This window comes from Lissotriton helveticus, chromosome 4_1, assembly GCF_964261635.1.
Source record: "Lissotriton helveticus chromosome 4_1, aLisHel1.1, whole genome shotgun sequence".
Classification (NCBI taxonomy): domain Eukaryota; kingdom Metazoa; phylum Chordata; class Amphibia; order Caudata; family Salamandridae; genus Lissotriton; species Lissotriton helveticus.
Genome location: NC_136063.1, coordinates 1,234,297,709 through 1,234,317,392, shown reverse-complemented (window position 1 = coordinate 1,234,317,392; position 19,684 = coordinate 1,234,297,709).

Sequence of the window (19,684 nt, the reverse complement as noted above, 5' to 3'; positions counted from 1 at the left end):
AGGCTCTGTTACCTAGAATCACTTGCAAACCTCAAACTTAGTCAAAAAACAAATTTCCTAAAATTTCTGTGATAGAAAGTTCTGGGATCTGCATAGATCCACAAAATCCCACCCACTATGCATTCCCCAAAGTCTTCCGAGAAAAATGGTACCTCACGTGTGTGGGTGAAAACTGACCCTATTTTTTGCAAAGTGTCTAGCTGTAGATTTTGAACCCAAGCTCTGCCGGCATCTAGGGGAATCTAGCAAACCTATACATTTTTGAAAACTAGACACCCAGGGGAACAAGACACCCAGGGGAACCCAGGATGGGGTGACTTGTCTGTCTCCCACCAGGTTTTGGCCTCCGAGCCAGAGGCCAAAAACCCAGGTGACTCCCCTTGCAAAACAAGGTTGTTTTGTGATAGGTCATTTTGATGTCTACTCAATATGTTTTGGGCCCTTGCATGTCGCGGGTACTTGACCCACCGATGTGAGTGAGGTGCCATTTCTATTGGGAAACCAGGGGGAACGCTGGGTGGTAGATCCACACAGATTCCAGAACTTTCCCACACAGAAATTTGAGAAAAAAGTGATTTATTTCAGCTAAATTTTAGGTTTGCAGGGGATTCTGGGTAGGGAAATGTTGGGGATCCCACGCAAGCCATGCCTTGTTGGACTCCTCTGTGTGTCTAGTTTTCAGAAATGTGTGGGTTTGGTAGGTTTCCCTAGATGGCTACGGTAAAGGAACCAAAATATTACACTAGTGGACCATACTCACCAATAGCCCATATACCTTATTCATTAATAATAAATCAGTCGGCAATGGAGAAAGTTCAATCGTTTATTCTGCAAATACGAACCCTGACAGGGGAGCCTCAGTCTACACAACCCTCGGAGGTGCGCAGAGGAGACTGACTACATACAAATTATACAAAGCATATATACGTTTCATACACCCCACAATGTGACGTTTCATACACCCCACAATGTCACCTTACTAGGAAAGATACAACTCGTCAGTGAACCAGCAGGAAGACCCATATAAGGCACAATTGATTGCTTGTAGCTAGGCTTAAGCTATTCAGGGGGCAGGTCAGTAAGCTGCCTCCATTTCTATCTGTAGCTCGGGGAGTGCAAGAACGGGGTCTGCTAGAATGTGCGCATCCCAGAAGAAGGGCAGGTGTGACCTTGGGTTTCCCTGAGCTACAAACTAGCAAGTGGAGCAGACAGCTAAGCCAGCCATCGCGGTTTCGTGCAGAAAGCTTAATCACGTGGTTTCAGGGAAACAGTACGTGAAATAGAGAAACCAAACAACATGGCTCCAGTCACGTCAATAGGTTTAAGCGGTACAAAAGTGAATCATTCCCAACTACAATAATACAATGAAAGAATGCAATGCTAACGTGCGGTTATAAGGTTATATTGTATATACTAGGCCAATATCATGTATTTATCGTATTTATATCCCATCAGAAGGCCTTTTTGGCCTATTATAGCCAATATAACTGGATTTATTCTTCGAACACTCCCTCATCGATCTGCATAAGATCTGAAACTTCCTTCTGAATCATTTGTTTTTCGACTGTGGCCTGACGAGAGATACTCAAGGCAGACGTTATTCTAGCTGCACAGAAAGAACAGCAAGCCGGGCCGCAATGGCGACATAGGCAGCAGGTAAATATGACTCCAAAGGCTCCAGCAAGAACCATAAATATTTTCCAACCCCAGGTGGCTAAAAGACCCCAGTACCATCTACTAAGGGACCAGGTACCATTTTCAACATATGCTTCACTAGCTAACCGATGTAATTGCTGAATGGCTAGATGTATGGTTGGCTCCTCCCCTATCTGCGAGGATGACGTCAAGAACCATTCGGTTCTGAAGAGAAACAAGCCTCGTAGCCTGAAGCTTAACAGTAATATTAATCAGAATCCCAGTTGTGGTCTGGACCACATTTTTCACTATTCTTGACAGACGCCTTATACTACGGCTATTGAAAATAGGTCCCCAAAAAGGGGTGAAACCTTTGGCAAAATCCTCAAACTGTTGCAAAGAGGTGTCAGTCTGATCAGTACTATAGTATCGAAACTCCTAATACTTCGGTTAGATTCTATCTCTTTTTTAACTAGTTGATGTGTCTTATGATAATCAGATGGGGCAATATAAACTGGGGGGTAGAGGAATGAGAGGTAACACCGCCCTGCCCATCCCCGGGGAAGCCATGTATATGCGTTTTCACCGCACACAAAATATGCATTGGGAGAAGTAATCACGGGAGGAGTACTATATGTCTGCAAGGTGTAAGGGTAATTACATCTACTGCTTCCTACCTTAATGTGACCTCGTCCCTGTATGCAAAAGGGGGAAGTACCATTTATAATGGGAATTGGCAAAGCTTTGTCATTGGTGACATTTTTATATTCAGTGTATACATTCATACAAGTATTCGGGTCCAAAGATCCCTCTCCTCCATTTCCTTCGGCATCAAATCCCTGGTGCTGCTCTATATATTTCAGAATGGCCTCGTAATCTTTTTCAGTATATATCTTAGGTTCAGCTACATAGTGAGAATACATCAGTGACAATAATTGGAACCAGGCTTCACAGCTAGCTAAATGGGACAAGGGTAGGGAAATGAACAATTCATGCTGATGCATGACTGACAGGAGTAACCTACAGACCCAACAATTCGTCTTGTTCGTTGTGCTATGGCTCTGATGTAACATTTCAATAAAAACATTTTTTGCATAAGTTTCTCTATGTCTAGCCTTATGTGGAGGGAACGAAATAAAAGAGGTGTTCCTCTGGAGCAGGGGTAGTTCCTAGCAAAGTTTGTACAGGGTGCTGGAATTCTAAATACACAAATACACACATCAGAAGTACAGTGATTATAATAATAAAAGCAGCGAATGCCACCTTCACTCAGGTGGGCCATCCGGAGAATGATTGCATATTATCGATATACCGTCGAGGGGCAAGTGGTCATTCATCCTCCATCGCAAATCGGGCAAAAGGAAACATGCTCTCTAGAAGTCCAAAATCTAACTCGGTTTCTCTCTAAAAGTCCAAATGTAATCTTTGTATCCTCAAAGCACGCACACCACCAGAGGGTTCTCCTTCCCACTAAGGGATCTTCTCCCTGTGTTCGTTAGAGCTTTACAGGTAGACTTATATCGTTCATCAAGAGAACCAACTTTTATATCCCAGTAGTACAACCGCGGCCCTTAACTTAGCCTTTCTTTCTGAACAGAGCTTATTTAACACAATGTTCCAAGCTCTCAACGAGTTCAGTCCAGTGTCTCGCTCAGTACCCCAGTAATTCTATCCGATGTTCCTCAACTCAAGTCTCTGTCTACCTCCAACCATTGGAAGCTGGGGTACCGCGCTGTTTTTGGGGTCGCAGGTCGTATTTACAACGGCCAGGTTGCTCAATAAACAATTCTGCTGCAAAGGCATCTGATGCATTCGAAACCGGTGGTGCCCTGGGAATAACAGCCTCTGCTGGTCGAGCTGTCGCACTTTCCATGGTGGGCAACACCTCACTCGGTTGCCCTATTTCTTGGGCGTCTGAAAAAGGCACAAAGCTTTGATTCAGCTCTCCTTCCTGATTCGGATTTCCTTCTCGATTCCTTAGATCAAATGGCAAAGGAAGCGGCAGGCGTTTCAGATGTGTGGCATGGATCCAGTGCTTTCTTCCATGCACTTTCACCGCCGTCCTCGTTGCCAAGAGGACTTGGAAAGGGTCCGACCACCTCGGTTCCAAACTCAATTTCCGTTGGTAATTCTTCACCAGTACCCACTGGCCAGGCTCCAGTCGATGTCCAGGACCCTCCGGTAGTGGCTGCAATGTGTCCGATACCTGTTGATGAATAGAACGCAAATCTTTAGTCAAAGCATACAGGTAGTCTGTAATCAAAGGATAATCAATATCCCTGAAGGATCGGGTCTGGGGTCTGGCCCGACGCCTGCCAATTGGAGGGCGTCGGGCCAATTTAGTCCAGTACTCGCACAGATTGTAGCCATTTTTAATTTCAGAGTGCCATTATACTTTTCGACCAGACCCGCCGACTGGGGATGTCTGGCGGCATGGAACTTTTGTTTATCTGCAGTCCATCACAAACACTTTGTATTAGCAGGGCATTAAAATGATGCCCATTGTCTGACCAGATGACCCGGGGTAAACAAAATCGGGGGAAGTACTCTTTAACCAGGGCTTTAGCAGTTGCAACTGCAGTGGCTTCTTTGGTGGGGTAGGCTTCAACCCATTTACTAAAAGCACATACAACCACCAGTACATACTTCAAATTATTCACTCTTTCCATCTGAATGTAATCAATTTGTATTACCTCAAAAGGCAAAGACGGTGGGGCAAAACTTCCCCTCAAAACAGATTCTCTACCCCCAGGATTATGACGTAAACACACGGGGCAGTATTTTACTATATGTGTTGCGGGTTTGGGAATGTTTGGGTTGTTCCATACTGGGTCTAACACCGCACAAATACCTTTCGCACCTATGTGAGCCGGACCATGGGCCATGGTCACTACAGCATATACTAAAGCATTAGGCTGTTTCTCAGATAGATCTATCCAACATTCATTCTTATCTAATTTCCCTACTTCCTGTTCCCATCTGTGTACTTAATCTATTTTTGCTTCCTTCTGTAATTCTCACACGCTTTCAATGGTATTGTCAAAAAGGGATGTCTCTGCCACCTACCGGGCCGATGTGCTAGGGAACATGGGGGTCGTTCTAGTCTGGGCTGTTTCTTTCGCTACTGAATCAGCAAAAGCGTTTCCCTTTCCAGTGGAATCAACGACTTTCTTATGGGCGCTACACTTTCTCTGGTAATGTTAAAGCAAATAAGAATCGGTCAATTAAGGGGCCATGTTGAATTTTCTGACCATGTGTGGTAAAGAAACCCCTCTCCCTCCACAGCCTCCCAAAACTATGTTGACTGGCTGTCCGTAAAAATGTTCACCCTCAGCCCTTCACTCAATTCACATGCTCTTAACAAGGCTATTAGTTCAGCTGCCTGGGCTGAGTGATGAGAAATCCTTGCAGTCTCCACCACAGTCTTTAATGTCGTAACAGCATACGCAGCTGTCGCAGTGCCATCTGGTAACTTAAAACAAGAGCCATCTAAATACAACTCCCCCTGGGGTTCTGGTAAAGGGGTGTCAGTGAGGTCTTCGCGCCCCTTCGTTTCCTCTTCAGTTCTAAATATACAATCATGGACATCGTACTTTCCATCATTTGAAGGGAGAGGCAATAATGTGGCTGGGTTCAGAGTAGCACATCTTTTAATTGTGATATGGGGTGCAAACAAGGTTAACTCATATCCTGTCAATTGAGCACTCGTAAGGTGCTGGTCTTGGTTCTATTCAAAAGGATATCCACAGCATGCGGTACCATGACTGTGAGGTCCGTATTCAGGACTATTCCTTCCGATTGTTGGATGGCCACTGCTACTGCAGCAGTGGCCCTCAGGTAACTCGGGAGGGCTCGTACAACAATATCCAGGACTGATAAAAAGAATGCGCAGGGTCTTTGCTTCCCGCCAAAACCCTGCGTTAACACTGAAAGCAAACAACCGTCCACCTTGTGCACATAAAGTGAAAAAGGCTTTCAGTAATCTGGAGAACCCAAGACAGGTGCAGAACAAAGAGCAGACTTTAAAGAATCAAAGGCTTCTTGACATTCATCCGTCCAGGGTAGGGGTTCATGCACATCTTACATCTTTGGTTGTCAAATACAACAAGGGTTTAGAGAGGAGTGAATAGTTAGGAATCCACTGGCGACAGTAAGAGGTTATGCCAAGAAAATCACGAACATCACGTTGAGTATGAGGTACAGACATGTTAGTTATCACAGATATCCGTTCTGGAGTCAATCGTCTCCCCGCTTTCGTCAGTAAGTGGCCAAGATAGGTCACTTCCTGTCGACAATATTGAAATTTAGAAAGGGACACTTTATTACCCTTTTCAGCCAAATGCTTTAACAATTTAACCGTGACTTCCTTACAACCTTCCTCTGTATCGGAGGCCACCAAAATGTCATCCACATACTGGATGATCGTATTCCCTGCCGGCAAAATTAATTCATCAAGAACAGCTTTCAAAGATTGGCTGTAAATGCTAGGACTCTCTGTATAGCCTTGAGGTGCACGAGTAAATCTAAAGCTTCGGCCAGCTAATGAGAATCCGAAGATATGTCTGCTATCAGGGTGAATTAAGATGCTAAAGAAAGCATTTTTTAAGTCGATTACTGAGAAATATTGAGCCGTAGGGGGAATCAAAGGCTTCTTGACATTCATCCGTCCAGAGTAGGGGTTCATACACATCTTACATCTTTGGTTGTCAAATACAACAAGGGTTTAGAGAGGAGTGAATAGTTAGGAATCCACTGGCGACAGTAAGAGGTTATGCCAAGAAAAGCACGAACATCACGTTGAGTATGAGGTACAGACATGTTAGTTATCACAGATATCCGTTCTGGAGTCAATCGTCTCCCCGCTTTCGACAGTAAGTGGCCAAGATAGGTCACTTCCTGTCGACAATATTAAAATTTAAAAAGGGACGCTTTATTACCCTTTTCAGCCAAATGTTTCAACAATTTAACCGTGACTTCCTTACAACCTTCCTCTGTATCGGAGGCCACCAAAATGTCATCCACATACTGGATGATCGTATTCCCTGCCAGCAAAATTAAATCATCAAGAACAGCTTTCAAAGATTGGCTGTAAATGCTAGGACTCTCTGTATAGCCTTGAGGTGCACGAGTAAATGTAAAGTTTCGGCCAGCTAATGAGAATCCGAAGATATGTCTGCTATCAGGGTGAATTGGGATGCTAAAGAAAGCATTTTTTAAGTCGATTACTGAGAAATATTGAGCCGTACGGGGAATCATTGTCAGAATTGCAGTGATATCGGGTACCACTTGGTATTGTTGGACCACAATCTTGTTGACCTCTAGGAGGTCAATCACAAAACGATATATATTTTTATAATCCGGGGCACCATCAATTGGTGTTTTCTTCAAAATCAGTAAAATCGGGCTGTTACAAACATTAGCAGCTGTCTCCTCTATTACTCCCCTCTGAATGAGGTCACGGATAATGTGCAACAAGGCCTGTTCACCTTCTGGTGAAAGTTTATACTGAAGAATGTGGGGCAGCTGGGCATTAGGTTTCAAGGTTATTGACACGGGGGTTATTCTTAACAGACCAACATCGGTGTCTCCTGTAGCCCACAGTGTCCGACGAATTGTAGAAAACTCAGGGGAAGGCTCTCGTTTTTCGCAAAATATTGAGCCGCTTTCAAGGATGGCTTTTGCATTGTCAAGTAGACACCATCAGGGGAACAATAAATCAGTGCATTTAACTTTTTCAAAATATCCAGGCCCAAAAGATTTTCTCCACAATTTGAAGTTAAAAGAAAAGGCGAATGCATAGAAATCCCACTGATACGTTATTTTGGCCAGACAGAGCACCCCCTGGGACCAGCGTATGGGCAACTGAGCTATTCATTGCCCCAGTATCCACTAGGAATTTTCCTGATGTTCCCAACAGTTCCCCTTGTACATAAGGTCCCTCCTGGTCAATTGGTACTGTAAAGCGGCCCCCCTCTGTCCTTGGCTGTCTCATGCATAATCCAGTCCGTCATACCCATCGTCCCTATAGGTCTCGTTGTAGTACTGTCTGTTTTGGGGGTCATCAAAATAATTTTTCCGAGAACCCTCATGTTGTATTTCCTCTCGTCGCATGCTATTTCGGTCAATATTCCCTCGACCCCTTCCTCGTCCTCTGTTAGGACCATTTCTTGCTAGCAACAGAGGGCAATCTGCCCTCCAGTGCCCTTCCTGTTTGCAATATGAACAATGATTTATACCAATGTTCGGGGGACCTCCTCTACCTCTTCCCGTCATTGCACCCCTCTGGAATGAGCCACGTACTCCCCGTCCTGTATTCTGTCCTCTACTAACTTGCTGCAAAAGAACTCTAGTCTTTAAGTCCTTAGTCTTCTTTTCTGACTTTTCTTTGCTTTCATTTTCTCGATGTTCATAATATTGGGCCATACTGAGAATTACTGACGGGGCAGCCACAGTCCATGTACTCTCGGCTGCCTGGAGACGGGACATAACTTCGGGGAGCACATTTGTAACAAAACTAATGACAAACAACCGTATCCCACCTTCCGTGGATAGGTCCTGCCCACTAAAATCTATAAAGACCTTCTCAAATCTGGTAAAGAAATCCAACACACTTTCATCCTTTTTCTGTTTACAGGCTGTTAATTTGTCCAGATCATCTTTTCTGGGAGGGAGGAGAGTCTGCGTGTAAGTAATAATTTTATCCGGTACTGCCAGTACTTCGTCTCTAGGTTTCTCTCCAGGCTTTCGCTACTTGTCCCAGGCTTTTAGTTGTTCCCACGTCCCTCCTAACTCGGGACCATGGTCCGTGTCATGTATTTGTCTCCAAATGTCTACCGGGATCAAGAGACCAAAGAATAGCTCAATATCAGGTATCCTCATGATAGCAGAATTAGCGGCCTCAGTTAATTCCTTATAGTAGGCAGTGGGATTTTTATGGGCGTCAGGGAGCTGAGCTTTTAGAGTGAGGACCTCGCTTCATTTCCAAGGGGTATAAACCCATCGTTCCTGAAGCCTTAATTCAGGTAGTTCGGGATAAAAGAGGGGGTGCACCTCTCTCATGGGGTGCTGTGCTCCCCAATCGGCACACTTTCGGTGCATTCGTTCACGATAATGTACAAGCGTTTCTACATTCTGATATACCACATCAGCCTTTAATTGGAATTTATGAGCTTGATCTCTTATATCACGCAGTATTTGAGGAGGGAGTCCCTCTTCGAAACCCTGTTCCCACAGTGAAAATAATCGGATCGCCATGTTCCCCAAAGTCAGTTGCTGTGCAACGGGTTCAAAATCTTTCATGGTGCTCCAAATGTCTTCCAGGGTGTAAATGGCGGTTCGCATCCACTGGGATGCCTGAACTACTATGGCCCTCCTTTCTTCCGCACCCAACAGCGACCTAGTATAGACTCATTGATCACTCAAGTCAGGTCTAAGGCGTTTGGGTGTGGTATCTAGGCAAGCCGTATATCGGGGTTCTATAGCGGTCTGTATTGGAGGGGATGGAAATACGGGGTGCGAAGGGGAGGGGACAGCCGCGTCCGGCTGTAAGGATATCAAGGGTGAGGTAGTTTGTCGGAGAGTGGGAGGGGGGAGTAACGCACTCCGTACTGATCCGTCAAGAGGGGCCATGGCAACCGTTCCCACCGGTGCTCCAACGGCCGATGCTGCTCCAAGTTGGTTGCTCGTACCAAAGGCATGGCTGGTTATAAGCCCTGCGGGGCATAAGGAGGGGTTGGTTGGGCTTCTAATAAGGCCTCTAATTCGTCTCCAGTATCAGGTCGAGCCACATAACTTTTGTCCGTCTCTAAACGGAACTGCCTATCCATTTGTACAATGTTCTCTTCCACCTTCCCTTCATCATAAGCTATAGCTTTCTGGGTGACTGTCTGTCCTGATTTAGGCTTTCCCAATTTCTCTTCTCTTATCCTTCATTGTTTTGCCCCTTTCAACCATAGGTTCAAGGAATCAAACATCGACTGGCAGCTTTTTTTCATAAATAGTTTATTCTGGATGTGTTAATCTTTTTCTCATCAAATGACCCGTTAGAGGCCATTGCAAATCGGAATTGTCTTTAGTATACTAATGCCAAAGCGTGTTAAACAAAATCGGTTGAAGACCGTGTTTCACATACATATCAAAACTGGGACTGCGTTCGGGAGGGGCAGGCTGTCTTTCTTCCAGCTGTTTACCTCGCCGGCAGCAGCACCCAAAACATATTTTACTAAAACAAGGCATTATAATAATATTCACACAATTCTACTCACATACTCCAGAAACCATTCACAGTCGTACGCGTCCCTCTCACCACTCACACTCTCGTATTCTTCTATTTTCTCGCAATAAAGTGCTGTAAAGTGTCGCAAGGCAATTACTTATTCTACGCAAATGACGTCTTCAAAAACTAACAGAGCCCGTCGACTCCTGTTTGGGGAATCGATTCAAAAGAATTCCGGACCAACAAAATTCAACCACAAAAGAAACATTCACCAGACTGTTCTGAGATCACCTGATAGGTAAACCACGAACCCTCTTACAGGCCATCCCATGGTCCTGTTCTGGTTGGGAAGGGCATCTGGGCACGTAGCTCAGAACCCTAGCTTACCCAGTTGCTCCCAGGGCTTTCCTGAAGAGGATTAGGCCGAGCGAGTAACTCCGTACACCGCTAAGGCACCAGGTGTGGTCTCAAGTTTTCACCAAACAAGTCCTTGAGGTATCTACCCGCACAGCCACTTCGCCGCAACGTCAGACCCCCAGATTCCCTTGTGGTCCGGCTTCCTCGGCCACCAACAAAAGCAGTTAACCGCTACCAAAGCAACACTTCTTCCAAGTGTTTCTCCTCCAATACAATCAAAATTCACTCACCTGGTGCACTCAGGTCGATTGTGAATTCTCCACTGCCGACTCCTAAACAGACTGACACAGTCTGTTTGTCTCTCGGGTTTAGCCCGTAGGACTCCGGCGTAGGGTCTTCAGCAGCTGGGAGGGATACTGGGCTCGAGAGTGGAATTACTTGTTTTCGTACCACAAACGGGTGTTTCAAATCAGAATCCTCTGTCTGTCCACCCACTCGGCCAGAACTCCTCCTTGTCCCTTTACTCCTGTTTACAGGAGGGGACGACCCTATCGCGGAGTCCCGGCGGAGTCACCAACTGAAGGAACCAAAATATTATACTAGTGGACCATACTCACCAATAGCCCATATACCTTATTCATGAATAATAAATCAGTCGGCAATGTAGAAAGTTCAATAGTTTATTCTGCAAATACGAACCCTGACAGGGGAGCCTCAGTCTACACAACCCTCGGAGGTGCCCAGAGGAGACTGACTACATACAATTATACAAAGCATATATACGTTTCACACACCCCACAATGTCACCTTACTAGGAAAGATGCAACTTGTCAGTGAGCCAGCAGGAAGACCCATATAAGGCACAATTGATTGCTAGTAGCTAGGCTTAAGCTATTCCGGGGGCAGGTCAGTAAGGTGCCTCCCTTTCTATCTGTAGCTCGGGGAGTGCAAGAACGGGGTCTCCTAGAATGTGCGCATCCCACAAGAAGGGCAGGTGTGATCTTGGGTTTTCCTGAGCTACAAACTAGCAAGTGGAGCAGACAGCTAAGCCAGCCATCGTGGTTTCGTGCAGAAAGCTTAATCACGTGGTTTCAGGGAAACAGTACTTGAGATAGAGAAACGAAACAACATGGCTCCAGTCACGTCAATAGGTTTAAGCGGTACAAAAGTCAATCACACCCAACTACAATAATACAATGAAATAATGCAATGCTAACGTGCGGTTATAAGGTTATATTGTATATACTAGGCCAATATCATGTATTTATCGTATTTATATCCCATCAACGGAGCCAGGGCTAAAAACTCATGGGACCCCCCAGGTTGTTTTTTGATAGGAAATTTTTATGTCGCCTCAATATGATTTTGTGCCCTTGCCTGTCGTGGGTACTTGACCCAACCACACAAGTGAGGTGCCATTTTTCTCGGAAGACATTGGAGAATGTGGAGTAGGTGGAATTTTGTGGATCCACCCAGATTCCAGAACTTTCCACCACAGAAATGTGAGGAAATTTGTTTTTTTTTTACAACTTGGTTGTCTAGTTTTCAATAATTTATAGGTTTGCTAGGTTTCCCTAGGTACGGGCAGAGCTAGGGTTCAAAATCTACAGCTAGGCACTTTGCAAAAAAAGGGTCAGTTTTGACCGTGAAAATGTGGTGTGCCCATGTTGCGTTTTGGGCCATTACCTGTTGCGGGCCATGGCCTACCCATACAAGTGAGATAACATTTTTCTCGGAAGACTTTGGAAAATGCGGGGTGGGTGGAATTTTGGGGATCCACGCAGATTCCAGAACTTTCCACCACGGAAATGTGAGGAAAATGTGTTTTTTTAGACAAATTTTGAGGTTTGCAAGGGATTCTGGGTAACAGAAACTGGTGAAAGCCAGACAAGTCACCCCATCCTGGATTCCCCTGTGTGACTAGTTTAAAAAATGTATAGGCTTGCTAGGTTTCCCTAGGCGCCGGCAGAGCTAGGGTTCAAAATCTACAGCTAGGCATTTTGCTAAAAAAGGGGCCTGTTTTCACTGTGAAAATGTGGTATGTCCACGTTGCATTTTGGGCCGTTTCCTGTTGTGGGCACTAGGTCTACCCGTACAAATGAGGTTCCATTTTTCTCGGAAGACTTTGGGGAATGCGGGGTGTGTGGAATGTTTTGGATCCACGCAGAATGTAGAACTTTCCACCACAAAAATATGAGGAAAATGTGAGTACAAAAGAGGGTGGTGATGGACGGAGCATCTGAATTAATCAAACACTCACACCCAGTCAAAATATCTGGGTTGAATCCATCACCGTTCTTTAGCCCACTCTGCCACCCCAGTTCAGACATGGCTGTATGCAAATCAGTCTGACCCTGTGCCTCATGGGAACAGTCCAGCCCGAACAGCCAAGCCATGTCTTCCCTGGACCAGAAACAAGCTTTGGAGGACCGGTTTCTGGAATTCCAGCCGTCTTCAGCCCGGCTTGCTTGAATCCAGTGGCAAAGTTAGCAAGGCACTCACGTCTGAGCATACCCTGCCACACTTATGGCGGCCAAAAGCGGTACAAAAGGGGGTGGTGATGGACGGAGCATCTGAATCAATCAAACACTCACACCCAGTCAAAAGATCTGGGTTGAATCCATCACCGTTCTTTTGCACACTCTGCCGCCCCAGTTCAGACATGGCTTTATGCAAATCAGTCTGACCCTGTGCCTCATGGGAACAGTCCAGCCCGAACTGCCAAGCCATGTCTTCCCTGGACCTGAAACAAGCTTCCGAGGACCGGTTTCTGTCATTCCAGCCGTCTTCAGCCCGGCTTGCTTGAATCCAGTGGCAAAGTGAGCAAGGGACTCACGTCTGAGCATACCCTGCCACACTTATGGCGCCCAAAAGCGGTACAAAAGGGGGTGGTGATGGACGGAGCATCTGAATCAATCAAACACTCACACCCAGTCAAAAGATCTGGGTTGAATCCATCACCGTTCTTTAGCCCACTCTGCCACCCCAGTTCAGACATGGCTATATGCAAATCAGTCTGACCCTGTGCCTCATGGGAACAGTCCAGCCCGAACTGCCAAGCCATGTCTTCCCTGACCGGAAACAAGCTTCCGAGGACCGGTTTCTGGCATTCCAGCCGTCTTCAGCCCGGTTTGCTTGAATCCAGTGGCAAAGTGAGCAAGGGACTCACGTCTGAGAATACCCTGCCACACTTATGGCGGCCAAAAGCGGTACAAAAGAGGGTGGTGATGGACGGAGCATCTGAATCAATCAAACACTCACACCCAGTCAAAAGATCTGGGTTGAATCCATCACCGTTCTTTAGCCCACTCTGCCACCCCAGTTCAGACATGGCTATATGCAAATCAGTCTGACCCTGTGCCTCATGGGAACAGTCCAGCCCGAACTGCCAAGCCATGTCTTCCCTGGACCGGAAACAAGCTTCCGAGGACCGGTTTCTGGCATTCCAGCCGTCTTCAGCCCGGCTTGCTTGAATCCAGTGGCAAAGTGAGCAAGGGACTCACGTCTGAGCATACCCTGCCACCCTTATGGCGGCCAAAAGCGGTACAAAAGGGGGTGGTGATGGACGGAGCATCTGAATCTATCAAACATTCACACCCAGTCAAAAGATCTGGGTTGAATCCATCACCGTTCTTTAGCCCATTCTGCCACCCCAGTTCAGACATGGCTATATGCAAATCAGTCTGACCCTGTGCCTCATGGGAACAGTCCAGCCCGAACTGCAAAGCCATGTCTTCCCTGGACTGGAAACAAGCTTACGAGGACCAGTTTCTGGCATTCCAGCCGTCTTCAGCCCGGCTTGCTTGAATCCAGTGGCAAAGTGAGCAAGGGACTCACGTCTGAGCATACCCTGCCACACTTATGGCGGCCAAAAGCGGTACAAAAGGGGGTGGTGATGGACGGAGCATCTGAATCAATCAAACACTCACACCCAGTCAAAAGATCTGGGTTGAATCCATCACCGTTCTTTAGCCCACTCTGCCACCCCAGTTCAGACATGGCTATATGCAAATCAGTCTGACCCTGTGCCTCATGGGAACAGTCCAGCCCGAACTGCCAAGCCATGTCTTCCCTGACCGGAAACAAGCTTCCGAGGACCAGTTTCTGGCATTCCAGCCGTCTTCAGCCCGGTTTGCTTGAATCCAGTGGCAAAGTGAGCAAGGGACTCACGTCTGAGAATACCCTGCCACACGTATGGCGGCCAAAAGCGGTACAAAAGAGGGTGGTGATGGACGTAGCATCTGAATCAATCAAACACTCACACCCAGTCAAAAGATCTGGGTTGAATCCATCACCGTTCTTTAGCCCACTCTGCCACCCCAGTTCATACATGGCTGTATGCAAATCAGTCTGACCCTGTGCCTCATGGGAACAGTCCAGCCCGAACTGCCAAGCCATGTCTTCCCTGGACCGGAAACAAGCTTCCGAGGACCGGTTTCTGGCATTCCAGCCGTGTTCAGCCCGGCTTGCTTGAATCCAGTGGCAAAGTGAGCAAGGGACTCACGTCTGAGCATACCCTGCCACACTTATGGTGGCCAAAAGCGGTACAAAAGAGGGTGGTGATGGACGGAGCATCTGAATCAATCAAACACTCACACCCAGTCAAAAGATCTGGGTTGAATCCATCACCGTTCTTTAGCCCACTCTGCCACCCCAGTTCAGACATGGCTGTATGCAAATCAGTCTGACCCTGTGCCTCATGGGAACAGTCCAGCCCGAACTGCCAAGCCATGTCTTCCCTGGACAGGAAACAAGCTTCCGAGGACCGGTTTCTGGAATTCCAGCCGTCTTCAGCCCGGCTTGCTTGAATCCAGTGGCAAAGTGAGGAAGGGACTCATGTCTGAGCATACCCTGCCACACTTATGGCGGCCAAAAGCGGTACAAAAGGGGGTGGTGATGGACGGAGCATCTGAATCAATCAAACACTCACATTCAGTCAAAAGATCTGGGTTGAATCCATCACCGTTCTTTAGCCCACTCTGCCACCCCAGTTCAGACATGGCTATATGCAAATCAGTCTGACCCTGTGCCTCATGGGAACAGTCCAGCCCGAACTGCCAAGCCATGTCTTCCCTGACCGGAAACAAGCTTCCGAGGACCGGTTTCTGGCATTCCAGCCGTCTTCAGCCCGGTTTGCTTGAATCCAGTGGCAAAGTGAGCAAGGGACTCACGTCTGAGAATACCCTGCCACACTTTTGGCGGCCAAAAGCGGTACAAAAGAGGGTGGTGATGGACGGAGCATCTGAATCAATCAAACACTCACACCCAGTCAAAAGATCTGGGTTGAATCCATCACCGTTCTTTAGCCCACTCTGCCACCCCAGTTCAGACATGGCTATATGCAAATCAGTCTGACCCTGTGCCTCATGGGAACAGTCCAGCCCGAACTGCCAAGCCATGTCTTCCCTGGACCGGAAACAAGCTTCCGAGGACCGGTTTCTGGCATTCCAGCCGTCTTCAGCCCGGCTTGCTTGAATCCAGTGGCAAAGTGAGCAAGGGACTCACGTCTGAGCATACCCTGCCACACTTATGGCGGCCAAAAGCGGTACAAAAGGGGGTGGTGATGGACGGAGCATCTGAATCTATCAAACACTCACACCCAGTCAAAAGATCTGGGTTGAATCCATCACCGTTCTTTAGCCCATTCTGCCACCCCAGTTCAGACATGGCTATATGCAAATCAGTCTGACCCTGTGCCTCATGGGAACAGTCCAGCCCGAACTGCAAAGCCATGTCTTCCCTGGACCGGAAACAAGCTTCCGAGGACCAGTTTCTGGCATTCCAGCCGTCTTCAGCCCGGCTTGCTTGAATCCAGTGGCAAAGTGAGCAAGGGACTCACGTCTGAGCATACCCTGCCACACTTATGGCGGCCAAAAGCGGTACAAAAGAGGGTGGTGATGGACGGAGCATCTGAATCAATCAAACACTCACACCCAGTCAAAAGATCTGGGTTGAATCCATCACCGTTCTTTAGCCCACTCTGCCACCCCAGTTCAGACATGGCTATATGCAAATCAGTCTGACCCTGTGCCTCATGGGAACAGTCCAGCCCGAACTGCCAAGCCATGTCTTCCCTGGACTGGAAACAAGCTTCCGAGGACCCGTTTCTGGCATTCCAGCCGTCTTCAGCCCGGCTTGCTTGAATCCAGTGGCAAAGTGAGCAAGGGACTCACGTCTGAGCATACCCTGCCACACTTATGGCGGCCAAAAGCGGTACAAAAGGGGGTGGTGATGGACGGAGCATCTGAATCTATCAAACACTCACACCCAGTCAAAAGATCTGGGTTGAATCCATCACCGTTCTTTAGCCCATTCTGCCACCCCAGTTCAGACATGGCTATATGCAAATCAGTCTGACCCTGTGCCTCATGGGAACAGTCCAGCCCGAACTGCCAAGCCATGTCTTCCCTGACCAGAAACAAGCTTCCGAGGACCAGTTTCTGGCATTCCAGCCGTCTTCAGCCCGGTTTGCTTGAATCCAGTGGCAAAGTGAGCAAGGGACTCACGTCTGAGAATACCCTGCCACACTTATGGCGGCCAAAAGCGGTACAAAAGAGGGTGGGGATGGACGGAGCATCTGAATCAATCAAACACTCACACCCAGTCAAAAGATCTGGGTTGAATCCATCACCGTTCTTTAGCCCACTCTGCCACCCCAGTTCAGACATGGCTATATGCAAATCAGTCTGACCCTGTGCCTCATGGGAACAGTCCAGCCCGAACTGCCAAGCCATGTCTTCCCTGGACCGGAAACAAGCTTCCGAGGACCGGTTTCTGGCATTCCAGCCGTCTTCAGCCCGGCTTGCTTGAATCCAGTGGCAAAGTGAGCAAGGGACTCACGTCTGAGCATACCCTGCCACACTTATGGCGGCCAAAAGCGGTACAAAAGGGGGTGGTGATGGACGGAGCATCTGAATCTATCAAACACTCACACCCAGTCAAAAGATCTGGGTTGAATCCATCACCGTTCTTTAGCCCATTCTGCCACCCCAGTTCAGACATGGCTATATGCAAATCAGTCTGACCCTGTGCCTCATGGGAACAGTCCAGCCCGAACTGCAAAGCCATGTCTTCCCTGGACCGGAAACAAGCTTCCGAGGACCAGTTTCTGGCATTCCAGCCGTCTTCAGCCCGGCTTGCTTGAATCCAGTGGCAAAGTGAGCAAGGGACTCACGTCTGAGCATACCCTGCCACACTTATGGCGGCCAAAAGCGGTACACAAGAGGGTGGTGATGGACGGAGCATCTGAATCAATCAAACACTCACACCCAGTCAAAAGATCTGGGTTGAATCCATCACCGTTCGTTAGCCCACTCTGCCACCCCAGTTCAGACATGGCTATATGCAAATCAGTCTGACCCTGTGCCTCATGGGAACAGTCCAGCCCGAACTGCCAAGCCATGTCTTCCCTGGACCGGAAACAAGCTTCCGAGGACCGGTTTCTGGCATTCCAGCCGTCTTTAACCCGGCTTGCTTGAATCCAGTGGCAAAGTGAGCAAGGGACTCACGTCTGAGCATACCCTGCCACACTTATGGCGGCCAAAAGCGGTACAAAAGGGGGTGGTGATGGACGGAGCATCTGAATCTATCAAACACTCACACCCAGTCAAAAGATCTGGGTTGAATCCATCACCGTTCTTTAGCCCATTCTGCCACCCCAGTTCAGACATGGCTATATGCAAATCAGTCTGACCCTGTGCCTCATGGGAACAGTCCAGCCCGAACTGCAAAGCCATGTCTTCCCTGGACCGGAAACAAGCTTCCGAGGACCAGTTTCTGGCATTCCAGCCGTCTTCAGCCCGGCTTGCTTGAATCCAGTGGCAAAGTGAGCAAGGGACTCACGTCTGAGCATACCCTGCCACACTTATGGTGGCCAAAAGCGGTACAAAAGGGGGTGGTGATGGACGGAGCATCTGAATCAATCCAACACTCACACTCAGTCAAAAGATCTGGGTTTAATCCATCACCGTTCTTTAGCCCACTCTGCCACCCAGTTTAGACATGGCTATATGCAAATCAGTCTGACCCTGTGCCTCAAGGGAACAGTCCAGCCCGAACTGCCAAGCCATGTCTTCCCTGACCGGAAACAAGCTTCCGAGGACCGGTTTATGGCATTCCAGCCGTCTTCAGCCCGGCTTGCTTGAATCCAGTGGCAAAGTGAGGAAGGGACTCATGTCTGAGCATACCCTGACACACTTATGGCGGCCAAAAGCGGTACAAAAGGGGGTGGTGATGGACAGAGCATCTGAATCAATCAAACACTCACACCCAGTCAAAAGATCTGGGTTGAATCCATCACCGTTCTTTAGGTCACTCTGCCACCCCAGTTCAGACATGGCTATATGCAAATCAGTCTGACCCTGTGCCTCATGGGAACAGTCCAGCCCGAACTGCCAAACCACGTCTTCCCTGGAGCGGAAACAAGCTTCCGAGGACCGGTTACTGGCATTCCAGCCGTCTTCAGCCCGGCTTGCTTGAATCCAGTGGCAAAGTGAGCAAGGGACTCACGTCTGAGAATACCCTGCCACACTTATGGCGGCCAAAAGCGGTACAAAAGAGGGTGGTGATGGACGGAGCATCTGAATCAATAAAACACTCACACCCAGTCAAAAGATCTGGGTTAAATCCATCACCGTTCTTTAGCCCACTCTGCCACCCCAGTTCAGACATGGCTATATGCAAATCAGTCTGACCCTGTGCCTCATGGGAACAGTCCAGCCCGAACTGCCAAGCCATGTCTTCCCTGGACCGGAAACAAGCTTCCGAGGACCGGTTTCTGGCATTCCAGCCGTCTTCAGCCCGGCTTGCTTGAATCCAGTGGCAAAGTGAGCAAGGGACTCACGTCTGAGCATACCCTGCCACACTTATGGCGGCCAAAAGCGGTACAAAAGGGGGTGGTGATGGACGGAGCATCTGAATCTATCAAACACTCACACCCAGTCAAAAGATCTGGGTTGAATCCATCACCGTTCTTTAGCCCATTCTGCCACCCCAGTTCAGACATGGCTATATGCAAATCAGTCTGACCCTGTGCCTCATGGGAACAGTCCAGCCCGAACTGCAAAGCCATGTCTTCCCTGGACCGGAAACAAGCTTCCGAGGACCGGTTTCTGACATTCCAGCCGTCTTCAGCCCGGCTTGCTTGAATCCAGTGGCAAAGTGAGCAAGGGACTCACGTCTGAGCATACCCTGCCACACTTATGGCGGCCAAAAGCGGTACAAAAGGGGGTGGTGATGGACGGAGCATCTGAATCAATCCAACACTCACACTCAGTCAAAAGATCTGGGTTGAATCCATCACCGTTCTTTAGCCCACTCTGCCACCCCAGTTTAGACATGGCTATATGCAAATCAGTCTGACCCTGTGCCTCATGGGAACAGTCCAGCCCGAACTGCCAAGCCATGTCTTCCCTGACCGGAAACAAGCTTCCGAGGACCGGTTTATGGCATTCCAGCCGTCTCCAGCCCGACTTGCTT